The sequence below is a fragment of the Mirounga angustirostris genome, unplaced genomic scaffold, assembly GCF_029215605.1.
Source record: "Mirounga angustirostris isolate CCGP_5_RB_7025 unplaced genomic scaffold, mMirAng1.0.hap1 SCAF_10, whole genome shotgun sequence".
Classification (NCBI taxonomy): domain Eukaryota; kingdom Metazoa; phylum Chordata; class Mammalia; order Carnivora; family Phocidae; genus Mirounga; species Mirounga angustirostris.
In genome coordinates, this window is record NW_026991718.1 from 107,150,382 (window position 1) to 107,158,854 (window position 8,473).

General features: G+C 44.0%; 1 protein-coding gene across 5 annotated transcripts in view; it reads right to left on the bottom strand.

The window, feature by feature from the left end:
* SHLD1 (shieldin complex subunit 1) overlaps nt 1-8,473 on the bottom strand; it is an 88,955-nt gene that overhangs the window by 18,816 nt on the left and 61,666 nt on the right. The gene's annotated exons all lie outside the window — the stretch shown is intronic.

Genomic DNA, 8,473 nt, shown 5'->3' on the forward strand with positions numbered 1-8,473 from the left:
CATTTAAGGGTGTGGCATTAAAAAGGGATTTTGAAGCCCTTGCCCCGGGTACAGCTTATAGATGGGTGGGCTTCATATAGGGGGACTGGTAATTCATTCAGGCTTTCCAGAGATGGATCTTCTCATCTCCAAACTGGCCAGAGTGATGGATGAAGATGCTGTTTTAGACAGGAAGGTCCAGAAAGCCCTCTTGGAGGAGGTGGCACTTAACCAGAGCCATAAATGCAATGAGGGAGGGAGGAAGCAATGCAAATATCTGAGTGGCGGGGTCCAGACAGAGGACATGGCAAATGCCGAGTCCCTGAGATGGGGTCAGGTTAATAAGGCTAAGAACCAGCCAGGAGGCCACTGTGGCCAGAGCCCAGTGAGAAGGAAGAGACAGAAAGGAACAGTGTGCATTTATAACATATGAAAACAATTTCCCATGGGGCGCCTGGCTGGTTCAATAGGTAGGGCGTGTGACTCTTGATCTCAGGGGTCATGAGTTCAAGCCCACGTTGGGTGTAGACCTTACTTTAAGTAAATAAATAATTAAAAATATTTAAAAAAAATTTTCCACCCGGACCTTGTCAGAGACATTAAAAAGCGTAACATTAAAATATTTAGTGATACCTTATAAAAACAAAAAAAGCACTCTGACTTGCCTTTGGTTTAATCAGGCAGGCTAACAGTTATGTGAAAGTATTTATCACCGTTCAACCTTGTGAAGATGGTGCAAAATAAAAAATCCATACCTCATAAACAGTTACACTAGAGACTCTCTGAATAAGACAGAAATCTGTACACGCATCGGAGCTAAATCAAAGGAAGCAGCTCGCATTGTTGAGAAAAATCAAAAGCTTAAAACAAAACCCAACCAGTTGCCAAGGCAACAAGAAAATCATTCGACAGAAAATATAGTTTCCATCTCAAGCACGTTCACATGGAGAAGCCAAGTATCTTCCGGCCCTGTGTTGGGAGTTTTATGTAACCTTTATCCAGTCCTTTGTGGAGATGGGGCAAGAGTTGAGAACCCACAGCACTGGGACCTGGGTCAAAGCTGGACAGCAGGGCAACTCGCCAGTAAAACGCCCTTTAGGAGAGTGAGAGTTAACCCAGTGGTTCACAGGCTGAGGCACAAGAACTCTTCTTTTCTCTTGAAATCATTCGGCCACTTTTCCTGAACGACCCAATTTTACAGAGAACTCCCATTTCTGAGCTAGACACCAGATGATTATTGAGATACTAGAAGGTCACAGAGCTGGGCTGGAGGGCTTCCAAATCCTTCTCCTTGAATTTCTGTAATTTCAAAGAGTGACTCAGAGCTGACTTTAAACACCATCTGTGCCCCTCACTGGGCACCCTGCTCAAAGCTCTGCCACTTGCATGCGGCCAAATATGGTCTTGATTGTCCCCTCACTGGCCTGCTCCACCTGGAGACTCCACTGCTCCTGGGGTCCCTGTGCCTGCGCCCCTCCTCTATGGAGCCTCCCCAGTTGCCCAGGGGCAGCTGGCCGGCCCCTCCCCCAGGGCCTGCAGTGCTCAGTACATGGTATTCAGCGTCTCTTCCCTCCTATTACTGAGAGCTCGTGCATGGCCAGTTTCTTATCCGAGTGTGACTTCCTAGAGATAGGGTCCCTGTCCTACCTTTAGTGGGACACAAGGGCGGAGGTAACTGGTTTTAGCAAATCAGAAAAAACTGAATTAATATATTGCTCTTGGTTTGAAGGTGGAAGGGTGATCCCAAAGCACCATCGACACAACTCACAGAAGAATCTGAAAGCCCCCGGTGGTAGAGGGAGGCGGCTGCATCTGGTCCGAGCCCGGGGCCCTCGCTAGTGAGACCGCTGAACCTCTACTTTTCTGAACCGTGTCTTCAGAACACCACCTGCATCCTGACAGGTGGAGCAGGTGTTTCACAGAAACGAGGACTTGGTTTTCCAATAAGTTCAAGATGGCAGGGTTAAAAACATTAACCAGCTTTATAACAGTATCTCACCCACAGAACTAGAGGGGATGACATGAAGCACAACGGGGAAGCGTGAGTGCTCGATAAATGCTAACTGTTGTTCTCATTATTGTTACTCTTCTCATCCATCTATACTCGGGAGATTTTTTTTTTTTTCATAATGACTATAGATCACTTTTAATTTAAAAATAAGAAAGCAAAAACAAAAACAAGCAAACCAAAAATCCAAGAAAGCTATTTTACTCAAAGAATTAGTCCAGTTAGAATGCAACCCCCCTGGATAAGTTTGTAATACGTTTTTTTCCTGTATCGTGATAGAAATTGTCCCGTCCCTAGTTCTTCCTCTGCATGAAAGTTATACACTGTTAATTTTTCTGTCCAAAAAAAAATTTTTTTTTAACTTTGGCAAGTCATGTTTGAAGAAAAGGACTCCCAGGATAGGAGAACCACTCACCCAGAGGGAGAAGGTCTCCACCATACATACACCCCGCTCCTGGCGAGCAGCTCTCAGAAGGCTCAGACATGAGTGGGAGTTGTCCATTTGCTTTCCCAAGCACTGAGCATAATAACATAAACATCACATCTATAAATTTGCCCTCAGCATGTATCTGCATTCCAGGGGTCACCAAGTTGAAGGGAATCCAATGCAAACACACGTGAAGTCTTGTCTCCTCAATGCCAAGGACAGCAGGTGCATCTTACCTGAGGATTATAGGACCACTTCAGGTAACTGATGTAGGCCAAGAGTTAGTCAAGAAGGAAATGATAAAGGTGCAAATCCAAACGCTATATATTTCTTTTCCCTTTTCTATAACTATTTTGGTAACTAGATTTTCTAAAATTATTCTCTCTCTCTCTGTCTCTCTGTTTGTTGCACACACACACCATACAGCAGGGGTCTCACTTTAGATGGCTTCTGTTCAGGACAATGATTTACAGGCTTAGGGATAATGCAAATGTCACATGGGCCCCAACCACAGCTGAACAAACAAAACAATGGGCTCGTTAAGGTATTTTAAAGGTCAAGAGAAACAGTCTGTCAGTGTTACGGGAGGGATTTTTCTTCTTACCAATAACTAATCTCATTTTATTGAGTATCATTTAAATACTTCTTGAGTCTAAAGAGAACCAAGGACAAAGCTCGAGGAGTCTAGAGGAGAAAAATGGAAGAAAGTTAAGGAGAGAAGCACAGGAGTGTATTTCAGGAGGAAAAACAAGAGTGCACACACCGCACAGAATGTGCCCACGGGCGCTCCAGGTGATGGATGGGGAGCTCTGGGGCATGACAAAGAAGACACAGCGCTGGGAGAGGGAAGGGGATCACCCCGTGGTTCCAGAAACAGAAAGAACAGTGCAGCCTAGGACAAAAGCCCAGAAATCTCTAACTAGAGAGGCAACTCCTCTGCTCTGATTCTCAGGCAGAGAATTAGGATTCATGGGATTTCCAGGGTCCGAAAGATGTTGAAGTCTAAGAAATTTAAAAGCTCTCATCCTGCTTTCGGGATGAGATTGAGGACAGTAACATGAGGAAACAGAATAGTTCTATCCTGGAAGAACTCTAAGTTCTTTTTCGTGCTTTGGAGTATAATGTATGCACCATTGAAGCTAATCTAAAATCTTGAAGCCGGGGATCAGAGAAGCCTGACTTACATCTTCATGTGATACTATTTTGTAGCAAGGCATGAAAGCCCAGCTCTTAAACTAAGTCACACGTTAGCATATGCAGAGTCAGGAAAATGGAGGCTGTAACTAAAGTGCACAGTTTCTATCCTATCCGAGAACCCTTTAAAAATGCGGAGCAGTAAAAAAAATTTTTTTTTTTTTTTTAAAGATTTTATTTATTTGACACAGAGAGAGATAGCGAGAGCAGGAACACAAGCTGGGGGAGTGGGAGAGGGAGAAGCAGGCTTCCCGCCAAGCAGAGAGCCCGATGTGGGACTCGATCCCAGGACCCTGGGATCATGACCTGAGCCGAAGGCAGACTCTTAACAACTGAGCCACCCAGGCGCCCAAAATTTTTTTTAATTTAAAAAATGGGAGCAGTTTCTTTGCTTGACTCATTCCCATTACTCTTCAGAAGTAAAAGAAATGGAGTGGAGGGCAGGGAGCATGAAAGCAATGGCATTATAGCAAAAACAAGAAAAAAACAGCAAAATATTAAAAGAGTTTTTCCTCTGAGTGGGAGGATTATGGGTGTTTCTCCTTTACTTCTGTGTGCGTTTTCATAATCCCTAATCTTCTACAATAAACAAGTAAACAAGAAAATTTTAAAGAGAGAGAAAGATATCAAAGGGATTGGAGAAATCAAATTGAGACAATTCAAAGCAATACAACTATTACTGCTTAAAAGCAAATGCTTGCCCTGCCTCGGGTAGAACCTCTGTTCATCTCCCCGCTTCTTCAAGAGCAATGGTCATTTGTCAAATATTTATCAAATGTCCACAAATGCCTGACCTTGGATGGAGAAGTGAAAAGTGGAGTTGTTGGCCTGGACAAAGTCAGAGTCAAGAAAGAATCAAAAGAAATAAAACACCTAGAGCACTATTAACTGCTAACCGGGTTCTTTTGGTGATGGCTGTAATTGGAGCTCATTAAGAGAAGAGACGTCAGAAAGGAACTAGGAGGGGCGCCTGGGTGGCTCAGTCATTGGGCGTCTGCCTTCTGCTCAGGTCATGGTCCCAGGGTCCTGGGATCGAGCCCCGCGTCGGGCTCCCTGCTCCGCGGGAAGCCTGCTTCTCCCTCTCCCACTCCCCCTGCTTGGGTTCCCTCTCTCGCTGTGTCTCTCTCTGTCAAATAAATAAATAAAATCTTAAAAAAAAAAAAAAAGGAACTGGGAAATTAGAGCTGGCCCAGAAAGGAAATGGGGCTTTGGATAAGCTCCCCTGGTTCTCCACACACAAAAATCATGGCTAGGCTGAAGTGTCCCGGTGGTTCCATCTCGTAGATAATACGGTTCAGCCTTAAGACAAAGCAGTACAGTATTCACGTACCCTTGAACCTTTGTCAAAGTGTCACTGTAAACTTCTGCCTTCTAATGAGTCAACTCAAAAATTATAGCAATGTCTGTTTTTCAAAGTGTATATTTGTAACTTTTTTTTTAAGTAGGCTCCACGCCTAGTGTGGAGCCAAACTCAGGGCTTGAACTCACGACCCTGAGATCAAGACCGGAGCTGAGATCAACAGTCTGACGCTTAATCAGCTGAGCCACCCAAGTGCCCCTGTAACTTTTTTTTTTATTAAAGATTTTATTTATTTATTTGAGAGAGAGAATGAGAAAGAGAGAGCACGAGAGGCGGGAGGGTCAGAGGGAGAAACAGACTCCCCGCCGAGCAGGGAGCCCGATGCGGGACTCGATCCCAGGACCCTGGGATCATGACCTGAGCCGAAGGCAGTCGCTTAACCAACTGAGCCACCCAGGCGCCCTGCCCCTGTAACTTTTTATTAAATTATAATATCATATTTAAAGTGCCTAAATAATGGCTCTATTAATTTTCACAGACTGAACATACCCAGTAGAACGAGCACCCAGGTCAAGAAACAGAACAGCAACAGAAGCCCAGAAGCCCTTCTTGTGTCCCTTTCCAGTTACTACCCTTCCAAGGGTTACTGTCATTTTGACTTCTAACGCCTAGGTTGCTTTATCTGTTTTATACTGCATACAGAAGGAATTATACAGTAGGTACTTTTTGGCATCTGACTTCTTCCTCTCAACCTTCTATTTGTGAGACTCAGTCACATTGTTATACAGAGTAGCAGTTTGTTCATTTTCCACTGTGGGAACACACACCACTTACTTACCCATTCCATAGATGTCAGGCATGTAGGTAGTTTCTAGTTATGGCTGTTATAATTAGTGCTGCTATGACTACTTCCATGAATGTTTTTCCATGGACGTAAGAATGCATGTCTGTTGGGTATGTTATCTAGGAGCAGAGAAGCTTCGGCTTTTGGAGATACTGCAAATAGACGTAGTAGTTTATCTGAGAATTAAGGGCCCATCTCTGCTTTTGCCTGTTCCTGGCTCTAACTAGGATGTCCTGTACCAGGCCTGATCTAAATCTAACCTTCTGTCATCCAAGACTGAGAGATCCCAAACCATTCTATTTGCATCTACCTTTTTTTTTTTTTTTTTTAAAGATTTTATTTATTTATCTGAGAGAGAGAATGGGAGACAGAGAGCATGAGAGGGGGAGGATCAGAGGGAGAAGCAGACTCCCCGCTGAGCAAGGGAGCCGGATGCGGGACTCGATCCAGGGACTCCAGGATCATGACCTGAGCCGAAGGCAGTCGCTTAACCAACTGAGCCACCCAGGCGCCCCCTATTTGCATCTACCTTAAAAATATTATCTTCATAGATATTGCCTGTGCTTATTTTTTTCCCTAAAGAAAAGTCTGATCACCAGAAGGGCAGAACAAATTATATTGTAGTTAAAGGCAAATTATATTACCAAGGACAAGCTGTCTAGTAAAACACAACTTAGAATTATAATTATTTTCAAAATGAATCAATTATTCATATAAACCCAACCACTCACTGGTAAATTAATGAAAAATATAATAGTGCTGAGCTTTTAATTGCTTCTATCACAAAACCCTTAACTTAAACTTCGGTTATCAGGCAGAAAAGAGGCAATTGGTTTAAAACAGGTGCATCAGGAAAAGCCTGTTACAACATGGCCCCAGAGCAAATATTCTCCAAGTCTGTGAAGTACATCTGTCCAATTTTTTCAGGCTTTTACTTTAGACAATCCTACGTAGTCCCTCTAAACTAATTACTTTTTTGCTTTTTTTTTTTTTTTGGATCAGGATCTTTTTCTAACATCTCCAGTATATAAGCTTTATAAGAGTCCTGTTATCTCAACCCTCAAGTTTAATTTCCTCCCCAGAACTGGTTTTTTTTTTTTTCCAATGTCAGAAAAACGGCAGATAAAAAGATTACTGAGTGGTGATAGAGCTTCAATAAATGAGGGCTTCCAGCTGGTATTGCTACTTCCTCTTCCCAAAAAGTAATCTTTTTTGAGGATATTAAACATCACTTGTGACCTTTAAAAAGAACTCTCTGAAGTCATTCATTCACAATAAAATCTGGTTAGACTATCCCAGTAGGGAATAACATAAAATGATGCCAATTTTCCATTATAAGACCCGATAATGCTCCATGACACACTTTCAAGATTGCTGAATAAGTGTGAAATGGTCCAAATAACAATCCAATATATTTTGCTGGGCACCATCAGGTTAATAAACTACAAATAAACACAATCGGGAGAGAGAAATGAGAAACAGAGTCATTTCAGAAAAAATAATTCCCCCCATATTATATTCCCTATGAAGATTGAAAGAAGAGGCAATTTGTTCTTGGTACCAGACCTGTGCCCATAGAAGCAGAGAGGGCGGCCGCTGCAGTGGTGGGGAGGGAGGGTCATAAGGAAATGACCCCTCGCAGCAGAAAGGAATGAGCTGAAGGGCATGGGAAGGAACTTCCTGGGCCTTTCCATGGCACCTGGAATCCCCAACTCTGCTGGACTCCTGAGGTTGTGACAGGTCACAGACTGTTGTGACCAGCATGTTTATTCACTCAACAAATATGTGTGAAGGATCTATAGTGTCCCATATTCTGTTCTAAGGTTTGGAGATTCCATGATGAACAACACAGATCCGGTCCCTGTCCTTATGGAGCTAAAAATCTAGAAGAGCAGGTAAAACAGGAATAAATGAGTACATAGGTAAATTCTAAAAAGTGAGATCTAGGGTGCCCCCCGCCCAGAGAATATGAAAGCTACTAAATCTGGAGGCGGGGACAGGGGGCCAGAGAGTGACTTGGTTACGTACAGCATGTGCTAGAGTTCGCCACTGTTAAATATGTTGAATCCATTATTCATAACGAATGCCATCTTTAGCCAGGAGAGTGGTATTTATTGTCTTTCCACTAGTCATTTCCATGCCATTAATTTTTTTAAAGATTTATTTATTTGAGAGACAGAGAGAGCACGAGTTGGGGGAGGGCCAGAGGGAGAGAATCCTCAAGCAGACTCCCCACTGAGCATGGAGCCGGATATGGGGTTATAACCCAAACTGAGTGGGTGCTGCAGACCAGGGGTCCTCAGGGCACAATGCAGATATTTTGCCCCCTACCCTCCGGTCTAGACCCACTCTCCACCTGACTCCACCCTGCTCTACCCTGGGAGGCTGACTCATGGACTGCATCGATGGATGGGTGCCTTTGCTCTCTGTCTTGGAGCTAGGAACCGGGGGCAGGGTGGGAGGGCTCGGCAGGAGACGCAAAGAGGGAGAAAGGTAAGGTCAGATTCCTTACTTCCCTGGCTCTCTTCCAGGGTGGTTGCCGTGGGCTGGCTGCATCCCTCCACCCAGCTCATGGCTCTGGTCAGGCAGCCCTCTCAACATAGCTCCTGTGAGCGTGCTCTCTCTGGGTTTCTATGCCTGGGCACTGTGCTTCCCCTTGTGCTTTCCTCACCTGCTCACACCTTTGTACATAATGTCTTTATTTAGCTTTCCTCAAATTAC